General features: G+C 46.9%; 1 protein-coding gene across 2 annotated transcripts in view; it reads left to right on the top strand.

Annotated features, from left to right (window-relative positions):
• The first annotated feature begins 4,865 nt into the window (after nucleotides 1-4,865).
• Nucleotides 4,866-13,231, top strand: part of EFEMP1 (EGF-like fibulin extracellular matrix protein 1) — a 57,182-nt gene continuing 48,816 nt past the window's right edge. The window contains exons 1-2 of one of the 2 annotated variants that reach the window (XM_035110936.3): nucleotides 4,866-5,131; nucleotides 12,968-13,063. The gene's annotated coding sequence lies outside the window, so the exon portion shown is untranslated. The remainder of the gene's footprint in view (nucleotides 5,132-12,967; nucleotides 13,064-13,231) is intronic. The other variant, XM_035110937.3, reaches the window with a different exon arrangement.

Genomic DNA, 13,231 nt, shown 5'->3' with positions numbered 1-13,231 from the left:
CTTCCAACTCTACGATTCTCTGATTCTAGTATTCTTCTTGGGGCGGGAACTGACGTCTTCATCCTTCTAAAGTCTGCTCTCCTGCCAAGGCAGCTTGTTCAATACGAGATGTCACCTGAACCCTTTTAGACCTCATGTCGTGCATTAGCACTGCTTTTGTTCCAACCCCCTTCAGGAATGATTAATTCCAGCACGGATATGATAAACGACTCCTTTGCAACTGCACATAACTTTGTTAACTCCTGTGCAGCGCCCTCGTAAAGATCCGTGCATTAAATTCCTTCCCGGGAACATCAGAATTTCCTTTCGGGTCATTAATAATCGCAGATGAAACTCAGGCTGCCAGTGTTCTGAGCCAGGCTATGCATCCTCAGCCAATGTATGTGTTGCATTTCTGACATTTCCTTGCGGGAGGTGAATTGACAGAGGGAGGCAATTCCTTCCCCCCCTCCCCTTGCAGATATTCCCTCCTAGCAAAGATTGATAAGCGTAGCTGTGGCCCCACATTCTGAGAAGCTGGGAGAATCACTTCTACCGCTGGAGACTCCTGCCAGAAGATCACTCAGTGCTTTCAGGCCTTGCCAAGGATTGCAGATAACAGATGCACTTGGAGAAGCGGCAGCTGGGAGGCCAAAGATGAAACGTTATTTGCACACACTAGGCAGGTTTGGAATCGGGGTGGGAAGGGCCGTAGCTCACGGGTAGAGCATCTGCTTTGCATGCAGAAGGTCCCAGGTTCAATCCTGGGCATTTTCAGGTAGGAGTGGGAATGCTCCCCTCTCTGAAACACTGGAGAGCTGCTGCCAGTCAGTGTAGACAATATTAAGCTAGATGGACAAATGGAGAATTGCAGCTCTGCGCAGGGAATAGGAGTCTGCTAACAGCTCTCTGCACCCTTAGCAGACTACATTACCCAGGATCCTTTGTGACAAGACATGGCGGTTTACCAAAGGTGTCGTGGACTTTGAAGATGCTCAAACTCAGGAGGAAAGGGAGAGTTTGGCAAACCTTCATCAGCATCAGCTCCCATCCAGAAACCTATGTCCCCACTGTGGAAGGACGTGTGGATCCAGAATTGGCCTCGACAATCACTTATGGACTCACTGTTAAGACGGTATTCATGGGAGACAATCTTACTCAGCTACAAGTGATTGAAGAAGAAGAAGAAGAAGAAGAAGAAGAAGAAGAAGAAGAAGAAGAGGAGGAGGAGGAGGAGGAGGAGGAGGAGGAGGAGGAGGAGGAGGAGGAGGAGGAGGAAAACGTGGCATGATAGCTCGATAGGGCATGGTGCTGGCAATGCCAAGGCTGCAGGTTCGATCCCTGGACAGCTGCATATTCCTGCATTTCAGTGGGTCCTCAGGGTCCCTTCCAACTCTATGATTCTATGAGAGATCTATGAGATCCTACTTTAAACACAGGGTGCAGATGGGCCCAAGTGTGTATCTGATCTGGATAGATGTCACCAAAATGAACAACTGAATCGTCGTATAGCAGGGTTTCGTTTCTTTGTTTTTACTTTAGCAGTGCACCCTACACATATTTACTCAGAAGTAAATCCCACTTCCTCCCAAGCCAGTGCGCATCCTAAGAAAATCTATTCTATACCCTTCTTCTGAGACTGCTGTGGTCACAATTCAGCCACAGTTTCAAGCCCTGTGGATTCAAAGATGGAAATTTAAGCAAGGGCTGAAAACTCCCATTGGAAGGACATCCAGCTTTGAAAAAGTGCTATGTGTTGTTGAATGATTGTGTAAAAGTGTCATTATTGTTTCACTGTACCTTTAAGAGTCAGGAAAGATCTAGTGATTGGAGTTCTGCAGCTGTGGAGCAGCTCTACAGGTGTTGCTGTGAAGCTGATGATGCAGGGTATATCAGGGGTGTTGTGTGTTGCCTCTGTGCTGGGCGTTTTCCCAGTGTGCTCTAGGTGGGTGGTTTGGTTGTGTGGGTATTTTGTGCAAGCTTAATTTAATTTTTGTTATTTTTACTTTCTCCATTAAACCAAGCATTTGTTTAAGTCTTGGTCTCTATGTGTAAGTTTCTCAACCAGTTTCTGCTGATGAAACTCAATTGCTTCTAAACCTAACATGTGTTTGCTGGATCATGCCCTCCACATTCTACTCTGCTCACCTGATCAATTGTTACAGCATTTTATTCCTTACCAGATTTTATTTTATTTTATTTTGCCATTTGTGCCCAAACCCAAACTTAAGTTTTACAACTGTCCATTGAACGCTCCCTACCAATCTTCTACTGACTTGACCCTTTTGGTCAATAAGCTGATGTTGAAAGACAGGGTAGGAGAGGTCATATGGTGCAAATCCAGATTTGTTTATCTTCTTTATTTTGCAATTTGTTCTTTTTTGGAAAGGGGTAGGTGCTAAGCTACTGAAATGGTTCAGTTCCAGACCATTTTCCAGAAGTTCTAGTTACAGGTAGGTAGCCGTGTTGGTCTGAGTCGAAACAAAATAAAAAAATTCCTCCAGTAGCACCTTAAAGACCAACTAAGTTTTTATTTTGGTATGAGCTTTCGTGTGCATGCACACTTCTTCAGATACCATATTTTCCAGAAGGTTAGCCCTGTGGTCTGTTGCAGCAGGTAGGTTTGTGGCACTTTCAAGACTCGGCACATGGAGTGTGACACAAGTGTTCACGCTTAGCTTATTTTATTTTATTTATTTCATAAAGTTTATATGCAGCTTTTGCTTTTGCACTTGCAGTTTAAAGACAGAATGTGTTTAGTTTGTGGCATAAGCTTTAATGATGATGCCAGGAGTGCCAACTTGGCCCTGCGATTGCGGGTGCCCGGGGCCGTGGGTACCATAGCCCTGGCACTGAAATTTGTAGGTGCCCGGCTCCTTCATGGGGAATTCTGTGGGTGCTTGGCACTGGCAGAGGCAGAGGAGTGTTGGGGGAGCACACTGCCCCCAGCAGCGCAAACCTGGTGGGGTGCCATCGCGGCTCCCCCCCCCACGCGCGCCATACCCCCAGGACACACGCCAGCCCTGCCCCTGCCTGCTCTCCACCCCCCGGTGCCAGAGCATGAGCTCTGCCGCTGGTGCTCGGGCATCCAGGGCCTCAGGGAGTTGGCGCTTGTGGCTGATGCCATAGTCAGTTAGGCACAAAGTTTCCATGTTTATTAAATGCCAGACATTTTACAAGGAAGGGGGGGAAGGGGGAGGGCATAACCAATCTTTTTAGATTCATCATGTTCCACTTAATGCAAAACTTGACTGCTAAGAACTGTTTCGGGCTTCCAATTTCCAGCCCAAGAATCTGTTGAACCTCAAACAGTGCTAGGGAAAAATGCATTTTATTTATTTTCTGAAGCAATCGAACAGCAATACAGCTCCGTGACTGACGGACAACTTACGGAGACTGAACAAGATTGATGACAAAATATAACACCTGCACCCAGAGATCGGCACAGGCTGCTGATTTTCTACCTAGCCAAGTTCAAGATGAGCCCATAAAGCCCGTAACAACTTGGGACCGGTTTTGCTGCAAGATCGCCTTACCCCTATATATGCCTACTTGACCTCTTCAAGGGGCGGAACTGTCATTGTTGCATGTGCCACATACTGTAATACAATACCCAATCCGCATGTGTAATCGTGAAGCTGAGGCTCCAATACTTTGGCCACCTCATGAGAAGAGAAGAATCCTTGGAAAAGATCCTGATGTTGGGAAAGATTGAGGGCACTGGGAGAAGGGGACAACAGAGGACGAGATGGTTGGACAGTGTTCTCGAAGCTACCAACATGAGTTTGACCAAACTGTGGGAGGCAGTGGAAGACAGGAGTGCCTGGCGTGCTCTGGTCCATGGGGTCACGAAGAGTCGGACACGACTAAACGACTAAACAACAACAACAAGAAAGCAATATTTTACTATGACAGCACCTAAACTTTGGAACTCCCTGCCACAGTGCCGGATTACCAAATAGGCAGAGTACCCACTGGTCTATGGGCCCCACCCACTCCTTTTAGGGGCCCTGCGACAATGGATTGAAGTAATACTGTGTAATAAAATTGGTTTATTACAATTGTTGGTTGGTGAAATCAAAAACATATTGGAAGATAATTTGCAAGCCCTCCTCCTCCCCAGATTTCAACTGCCTTGGGGTCTCCACAGGGTTTAATCCTGTGAGCTGACCTGAAACCTTGGAGTATAGGGAGGTATACAAATTTTAATAATAATAATAATAATAATAATAATAATAATAAAAAATCTAGCACTGCCCTGCCAATGGAAACCAGGCAGGTGCATTCTTTTGGCACCTGCTACCATTTTTGTTTAGACAAGCTTACCTAGACATGTAGAACGTCCATGTATATTTCAACCTGTTTTAACTTTACGGCGGGTTTAATTTTTTTCAGTGCATGCAGTAGTTTTCATTGATAATTTTATTGCCCAATCTAAATCGCTTTGAGTTTTCTTGCAGTCGCTTTTGCAATCAAGCGATGTATACATTTTGCGAAACAGAGAAATGAAGCTTTGGAGCTTGTGCCTCGCTAATAAATGTGCCCGGTCTTTTAAGGTGCCACAAACTCTTCGCTGCGTTTCGGGGTGGCGGGGGTGGGTGGGGTTGGACTAGATGGCCCTCGGGGTCCCTTCCAACTCTACAGTTCTATGATTCTATGAAAGAGACCACGGCAGGCAGGGCTACCCTTCTGGAACGCGCCCTGAAAAGGAACCCCTTTACTGAGCAGCGCCTTCCATAGAAAGAAGAAGTGCGAAGTGCAAAACAAAATATGAAACAGAGAAATAATAAATCTGGGTTTGCGCCGCGCGACCTCTCCGCCCTGTGTTTCGACATCAGGCTCTTCTTAGAAAGGGTCAAGTCAGCGGAAGATCGGTAGGGGGCGTCCAATGGATGCAAACAGTAGCAGGGAAGTTTGTCCAAGATCTTTGCTAAGGGAGGCGGTGGGGGGAACACGCTTCATCTGTGAACGGAGCGCAGCGAAGGCGCAGGGCTAACCTGACGTTGGGAGGGAGCTTTCATCAGCTCTCTCCAACTTCTCTCTCTCTCTGCAAACTTGCAGCCTGGCTCGCTTCAGGAAGGGAGTCCACCTCTTCCTCCTCACCTAAACTGCGGTCTTCAAAGAGGGGCATCGCGTTCTTGCGGCTGTGCAGGTAAGGCGCGCCCGGATTAGGATTCAGATTCGCGTGGGCAGATTCTTGCAAAGGAAAGTTTCTGGCGCACCGAGATTGGCGGGTGCAAATGGATCAATGCAAGGATCTTCCGCGCGCCGAAGTAGATGCAGTTTGCAATCTTGCAAGCGGAGTGTAGGGGATCCCCCCCCCTTGGGGTGGTTTGTGGGTCGTGTCTCCCACTCAGTCCGATTATTAGACCCTCTGGAAAACTTGAGTGATTTAAGGGTATTGTTTTCAACGCGTAGGACTTATTGGGGCGCCACCCTCATTAGGGAAAGTTTTCTAGTCCAGGGGGAATAACAGTTTTAGGTTGGTGTGGGGAGAAAAGCAATCGTTTGCTTTTACATTTATTAAATTTATATCCTGCCCTTCCTCCCTAACGAGCCCAGGAGGTAACATGAGATTATAGAGAGAGAGAGAAGCAATTGGGAAGGAGGGAGGGAGTGCTCTGAACTCCTTGTCTGGCTGTGCAAACCTAAGGAATAGCAACTCAGAAGGAAGCTCCACTGCCTGTTCAATTAAAGGCTTCCGCTCACATGTAGGCTGCCCTGATGGAGTGGAAACCTTTAACTGAACAGGCAGTGGGAACTCTGTGGTCCTTAAACATCATATTTTGGGAGTTAACTCTCCTTGAATTTCACAGGACTTCAGTTTCTGAAACCCAAATGTGTTTCGGGTCCAGTCTGTTTGGGGTAGTAGACAGAGGCGGTTTTAGGGTAGCGCAACCGCTTTGGCCGCACTGGGTGCCACACTGCAGGGGGCGCCACAACAATGCTGTAAAACGGAGAGCGAGAGGCTCTCAAGTTGAGAGCCCAAAGTCCACCACTGCAATTGATCAGAATAGTGAGAGGTGACTAGGCAATGCCATACAAAAAATAATAATATCCAAAAGGGCAACCTGGAACTTTATTCTCCAGGGCGAGGGGAGGTTTCTGGACTTAACAAAGGATACCTTTCTTAAAATAAGGCAGCTGGCTGGTAGTTGAGAGCCAGAGTGGCGCAGGGTGGTCAGGGTGTTGGACTGGGATTGGGGAGACACCTGTTCAAACCCCCACTCAGGCAGGCTAATCTTGGACCAGTCACGCCCTCCCAGCCCAGCCTACCTCGCAGGGCCATTGTGAGAATAAAATGGGGGAAAGGGGAGAACGGCATGTGCCACCTTCAGCTCCTTGGAGGGAAAGTGGCATATGGATGTGGTAATAGAATAAATAAAATCAGTAAATCCAGGGGGTTGGTTAGAGCATGGTGCTGTTATACGCCGAGGTTGCAGGTTCAATCCCCGTATAGAATGGCTGCATATTCCTTCATTGCAGGGGGTTGGACTGGATGATCTTCAGGGTCCCTACAATGCTGTGATCCTAAGATTTTGCATTTCTTTCTGTGCCCATACATTCCACACACAGAGACACCAGTTCTTGATGAAGTAGCTGGTTGAAGTAGTTGGTAGTTATGCAGCCACATAACCTTGAGGCAGACTATTGGGCTGGATAGCTCTGCATTCCAGTTGGCAGCAATTGGGGGTAGGGGGTTCCACAGCCTTTGTACCTGCTTTAAATTTATAGAGGTGGGGGAGAAAAGCAGGGGAGGAAATGTGGGGGACCTAGATAGGTAGGGTGTGGTGTATGCGAGAGGGGGGAGGTGTAAGAGAAAGAGTGTGCGGAGAACGGATCATGTATCAATGGGGTTCGTCCTTGCATGTGTTTGAATGGAGGCACGGGATGTTTGAGTGAGAATGAATGGATGGTGTATGAATGGGGTGAACGGGTGGGGGTGAGAAAGAGAGTTGGGTGTGTCCTGCAAAAATAGCTGCTAGTTGCTACATCAGAGATGGCGAACCTGTAGCCCTCCAGATCTCGTTGGACTACAACTCCCATGCTGGCCAGGGCTGATGGGAGCTGGGGTCCAGCAACATCTGGAGGGCCACAGATTTACACACACACACACACACACACACACACTGCATCCCGGTCTGAGTTGGGCCAATGAAATGGATGTCACTTTGCCTGACTTTCTCACAAGCTTTTGGACCAACCTGATATTCATCCTCAAACATAGGACGGTTAAGGACCAGCATTATGCCGCATTCTGAATTTAGGCCACTGTAAGCCCACCAATCCTAGCTGGATTGCACTTTGCATCCAGGTCGTCGATTGACCTTGAAATTAACCACTTGCCATCATCTCATTCAGGGGCCTGAATGAGATATATTGTGCTGGAACTAGAAGATGCATTGCCTAAGAGAAGACACTTGATAACGAGCCTGAGGGGCTTTGTTTTGTAGAATACGCTAGAACTGAAATGGGGCTGAAATAAGAAACATGTCCACTGGATTTTGTACACCTTGATCTGATCCAGTAAAGGAATTCTCAAGCCCCTGTGTTTTGTGGAAACAGAAAGCGTAGCAGAAGGGACCTCTGGCAACTTTCACATAAGTATACTTACAATTTATACACTGTAGCTGAATTTGAAGGGTTGGTTTCGAAGCAGCACTACATGAATCATTCTGGCAATGCAAGGATGTTCCGACCCATAGTTCTGGGGCTCCCCCAAACTTCTGGAGCAGATTTGGAGGGGGCATGGACCCACACAGGAGGAGGAGGAGGGAAGGGAAAAGGTCTGTTGCACGAGTGCAAATCCTTGTGCAGACAGGACAAGTGCACCGGATACTGCCCAAAGCTTTTCACATACCTTATTGTGATAGTCCTTACAACACCCCTGTAATGTAGGCCAGTATTATTATTGTTTCTTTCTTTGAACACTTAAAGTATAGAGAAAATAAAATATTGGGGAGTAACTCCCCTACAGATTGTCACAAGAAAGGAGAAAGCATTCTTTCGTTGTTCCCTTTGCTTCTGTCCAAGGTTGAAGATGGAAGAAAGCAAAAATTGCCATATGCTAGTGGGGCAGTTCAGGGTTTTAGAGATGCATTTCAGGACGATGTGGGTGTGAACCAGCTGTAGATGCTGCAGTACAGATATGTATTATGTATTATGTTTCTAATGTGTGATCGTAGAATCATAGACTTGTAAAGTTGGAAGGGACCACGAGGGTCATCTTTTCCACCCCCTGTGATGCAGGAATATTTTCTCCAACGCTGGGCTCGAACCCATAATCCTGAGATTAAGAGTCTCATGCTCTACTGACTGAGCTATCCCAGCCTACAAGTTGTGTCTATTGCAGGTGAGATTTGAACAGGGGACTTATTGTTACTCGCGGGTCACTCTTCTCCACAATACAAAACCAATACTTTATTTCTAAGCACAAAGCTCTCCCACCTTCTTATGCTTTCTATTCAATTCAACACCTTTATTGGCATATACTTATGCTTTCTATTTGAGTTACTTTTCATTTATTAAATTTACGAGTTGATTGTCACCCGAAAGTCTGCAAGCAACTTACATATAGTTGATAGACTGATACACACACACACACACACACACACACACACACACACACACACAATACCGTATGCTTATGTTCACATGTACACCATCGTCATTTCGTGGCATCGTGGTACCACGAGTTGATATGGCATATGTCAAGGGTGGCCAACCTCCAAGAGACTGCGATCTACTCACAGACTTAAAAAACTGGCAGTGATCTACCCCCTTTTGGGGGGTTCAGGTCAAAGTTGTTGAGCTTTTTTAGGAAGGAAAGCCCTGTTTTGGGGGGTTCAGGTCAAAGTTGTTGAACTTCTTTAGGGAGGAGGAAAGCAACATTGACATTAAGATATATTTTTTTTAGGAAGGAAAGCCCAGTTTTGGGTGGTTCAGGTCATTTTAGGGGTGGAGGGCAAAGATGTTGAGTTTTTTTAGGGCAGCCGATTTTTTTTTTAGCTTCTTTGGGGGGAGCCACTGATCTACCGGTGATCTACCACAGATGTCCAGTGATCTACCAGTAGATCACAATTTACCTGTTGGACATGCCTGGCATAAGATGCCTCGTGCATTGATGCTCAAAGGTTTTGTGTCAAAACTCCCACCACTGCAGGCTCAACACTTTTTAAACGGGACGTTCTCTGCACATGAGGTCAAGAGATAAGAGTGGAATTCATGTTTGTGTGGATGACCTTGTTCAATAGTCACAGCTGAAGTGAGTCACGAGGTTCAGTTGAATGCAACGTGGGTTCGATGGTTCATATCATTATGCTGGTAAAGAAGGGCAGGTGCTGTCCTGTGATTTCAGGAAGATGGAGAGTTAAGGTGATGCCTAGGTTCTGTGGTGCGGAGGCTGGATTTCTTGTGTCGCTTTTTAGAGCCCTTTCACACATTACGCAGAGGCTGGCCTGGGTTTGCCACCTCGTGTACACTCAAAATACCTTAGGGGTGTTAACATATGGCAGCCTTGGGCAGCTGCTGATGCTGCAAAGCCCTTTTTGAAAGCAACTGGGAGTCACCATGTTCATCTCCCACAATGCCCCAGAAAGATGCAACATCAGGGGCATTATGGGAAATTAACATGGCGGCTCCCAGCTGCTCAGCACAGCACTGCTGCCACTGCCTAAAGTCCCCCCCAAAATGAGACATTTTGCCCAGCTTCCCCTTAAACCTGGAGCCAGCTTAGTTGCTATAAATGTAATATCTGGCCCATAATAAGGGTCTGTTCCTGATCGTTGCAGGTGGTTACATAGCAAAAGGCCAAATCTGCCATCAGCCTCTTTCTCACCAAGACCAGGCAGCTTCTCATTCCTTTTCTGATGGGAAAATCCTATGTGGTCGCTGATGGCTGTTTAGAGAAGATTATAGGGTAGCTTCCTACACTTCCTATATATTGCATCTGTGGTTGGCCACTCTGGGAAGAGGACGCAAGAGGCCCCGGTACCCTCCTCCTCCTCTCTCTCCCTCCGTTCCCACCACCATCGGGCTCAGGAGCAACTTAGGCTGGGGAATGTGGACCAGCACATTGCTGGAGTGGAGAGAGGAGGAACAGCTCCTCCTCTCTTGCAAATTCAATAGTGACATATAAGAACATGGGGATCTACCTTGGACTGAGTCAGAACACAGTTCCATCTAGATCAGAATTGCCTACTGGCAATATTGGCAGTGTCTCTCCAAGGTTTCAGAAAGAGGGGACATTTCCGTCCCACTTGGAGAAATGCAAACCCTCCAAGTGTCCCTATTTTCCAGGGACACCCGTAATTTAGAGAAGCCGTCCCAGTTTCTGGTTTGATCATGGAATGTCCCACTTCTCCTTAGGATGTCCCTATTTTCATTGGAGAAATGATGGAGGGTATGGAGCATAGCTGTCAACCCTCCCGTTTTTCGTGGGAAATCCCCGTATTTAAATCCGTTTCCCACTGTTATCCCGAATTGCAAAATATCCCATAAATCCCCCAGATTTATAAGAAAGCAGCTCCTGCCGGCCAGGGAGGCTCCTCAGCTGCATAAATGTCCTGGCTCCTGACTGGCTGCTTTCTCACTTGGCTTGCCGCTAGTGCTGCCGGAAATCGCCTCTGGACATGCGCACAAGCGACTTCCGGTGCCCAGACATGCGGACACGGGCAGCCCGGCACCGGAAGTCGCTTCTGCGCATGTCTGGACATGCACAGAAGTGACTTCCGGTGCCGCGCCGCTGCTGATCCCTTATTTTCCAATCCGGAAGGTGTGGAGTTATCTGACCCCCGAACCGTCTGAAGGCAATCCTGTACAGGGAAGTTTTTAAAAAATGTTTAATTATGGTTTTTATATATGTTGGAAGCTGCCCAGAGTGGCTGCGGAAACCCCATAAGATGTGGGGGGTATAAATAGTAAAATTATCATTATGGAATGGGATGTCCCTATTTGCATCGGAGACATGTTGGAGGGTATGGAAGTGGGGAATAGAATCTGGGATCTCGAGCACTTTGGAGGGGGGGGGCATGTAGCAGCTTCTGAGAATAGCACATGGTGTCGTTGGATCTGGCCTTAAGTGTACATTGAGCAGGAAGAGAATTTGCCTACAGTCTTACAGATACAAAAGTTCTTTAAGTTTTTTTCTTTCGGGTGGATTCAGATGGCCATTCTGAAGACTGAGATTCTTATGTGGTGGCCAGGTTACTGGATGTTCTCATTTTGTATGTTCCCTTGCTGCCGTTTCATTTCTGTAAAATGCCCTTCCCCACAAACAAAAATCCAAAAACGGAACCAACCTCTGAAATAAGGTGAAACCAACAGCAAGTCAATTTAAGGCCAGCAATAAAAATCAGTATTAAGCGCCAGCACAGATTAAAACGAAGCCATCTAATCGACCTGGAACAGCTTTTAAGAATTAAAAAGTTGTTTCAGTGGAAACAGTAGAGAGCAGTGGAAGCCTTGCATAGCTGTTCCATATAGTGGGGGTGTCTGGTTGTATATAGGCCCTTGTGCCACACATAACCCCAACAGTGGGGCAGGAGCTGTTTTCTTCATTGTGCCGTCATTTGCAGTGGCCAGTTGGTGCAGGTCCAGGTGGAAGGGCAGTTATCCAGGAGAGGGGAAGCCCATACAGTTAGCCTTGCCAATGTGGTTGCTTTGTTTACAGGACACGAACTTGCATCATAGGGAAGCAGGTTCCCATGCTTCCATGCTGAGTTGGATGGGAGAAGGCGGTTTCTTCTGTAGGATGTGTTCGCCCTGAGGCATCCCATAGAATCATAGAATTTTAGAGTTGGAAGGGACCACGAGGGTCATCTGCAATGCAAGAATATTTTGCCCAATGTGGGGCTGGAACCTTGAAATTAAGAATCTCACGCTATCCATCACAAGGGGATATCCCCCCCCAAAAAAAAATCTCATTTGCATGTGCTTCTTGAAACATCCCTCAGCTCACACCATCCTAATTATCTTCCCCTATTTTTGAGAGAAGAAAGCAGTTTGGTGACACTTATAATATGGAGCCTTCATTCAAACCTTCTTGTGCATGGAAAGAATTCAAGTCCATGATCCCCGCTGGTTGACCTTTAAGCATGTCTGTGAAGAGGCCATATTAGCACAAATGCCTTGTGCTGTACAATGCAAGGATTGAGGGGGTCCTCAGCCAATCAGAACCCCCTCCCTCCTTGGGATCTGTATGCTTGCAACACCCCTTCATGCGGAAGATGTTGCAGTTCAACAACATCTGGTGGCCATGGGATCCCCACCCCTCTTCTTAGGAAGAACTTCCTGACAGTAAGAGCTGTTCGGCAGTGGAATTTGCTACCAAGGAGTGTGGTGGAGTCTCCTTCTTTGGAGGTCTTTAAGCAGAGGCTTGACAGGCATATGTCAAGAATGCTTTGATGGTGTTTCCTGCTTGGCAGGGGGTTGGACTGGATGGCCCTTGTGGTCTCTTCCAACTCTACGATTCTATGATTCTATGATTCTAGTCTACCCTTCTCCCTGACACCCTAGTTTTCTATGTGCAGGGAAATTGATTCGGTTCAATCGATGAATCAACTCAGCAGAGCTGGCAAATGCATTCAGTAGTGCAAATCGCTAGGGCTGAGAGGTGATTGCTGCCTCTTGCTGTGGGCAGAGGGTGTTTAAGAGTAAGATAAGGGTTGCAAAGAAGCTATCCCAGAGGTTGGCTAGGCAGTGCTGTCTGCTGAAGTGGGCCTGCTTTTAAACACTTACACAGTATGGACCTATGCATGTTTATTTAGAAGTCCTTTATTGTGGTCAGTGGAGATTAGCCCCATGTAAAATGTACATGAGATTGCAGCCTCGCTGGGACAAAAACATGGGAACGTTTTGAACTGACCTGAGCAATTTGGACAATGAAGTTTTAAACAGAAAACAATCTGTCACTAGAGAACAGCGGCTTTTACATTAGGGACAATTCACGGTTATTATAACGTCTGTGTTGTTGCCTTCCCCTCCTCAGTTCCAGAAAGGTACAGCTACAAGCTTGGAGCATCACTAAACTACAAGCAACACTCTCCTATTTGTCCCAGGGCTCAGTTCTGCCCTCTCTCATCAGGTAATTTCCCCATCTTCTCTCCTAGGGTACAGTTACAGATCTTTGTCGCTCTGCGAAGCATTTCTGTTTTTTTTAGTTTTAAATTCCAAAAATACAAAGTTAAGGTAAATCATTCCCATCACAGGTGCATGTGTTTGGCTGCTGAAGAGGACTTTATGCTGAAACGCG

This window comes from Zootoca vivipara, chromosome 3 (assembly GCF_965207765.1).
Source record: "Zootoca vivipara chromosome 3, rZooViv2.hap1.1, whole genome shotgun sequence".
NCBI lineage: Eukaryota > Metazoa > Chordata > Lepidosauria > Squamata > Lacertidae > Zootoca > Zootoca vivipara.
This window is presented reverse-complemented; position numbering and strand designations above follow the sequence as displayed.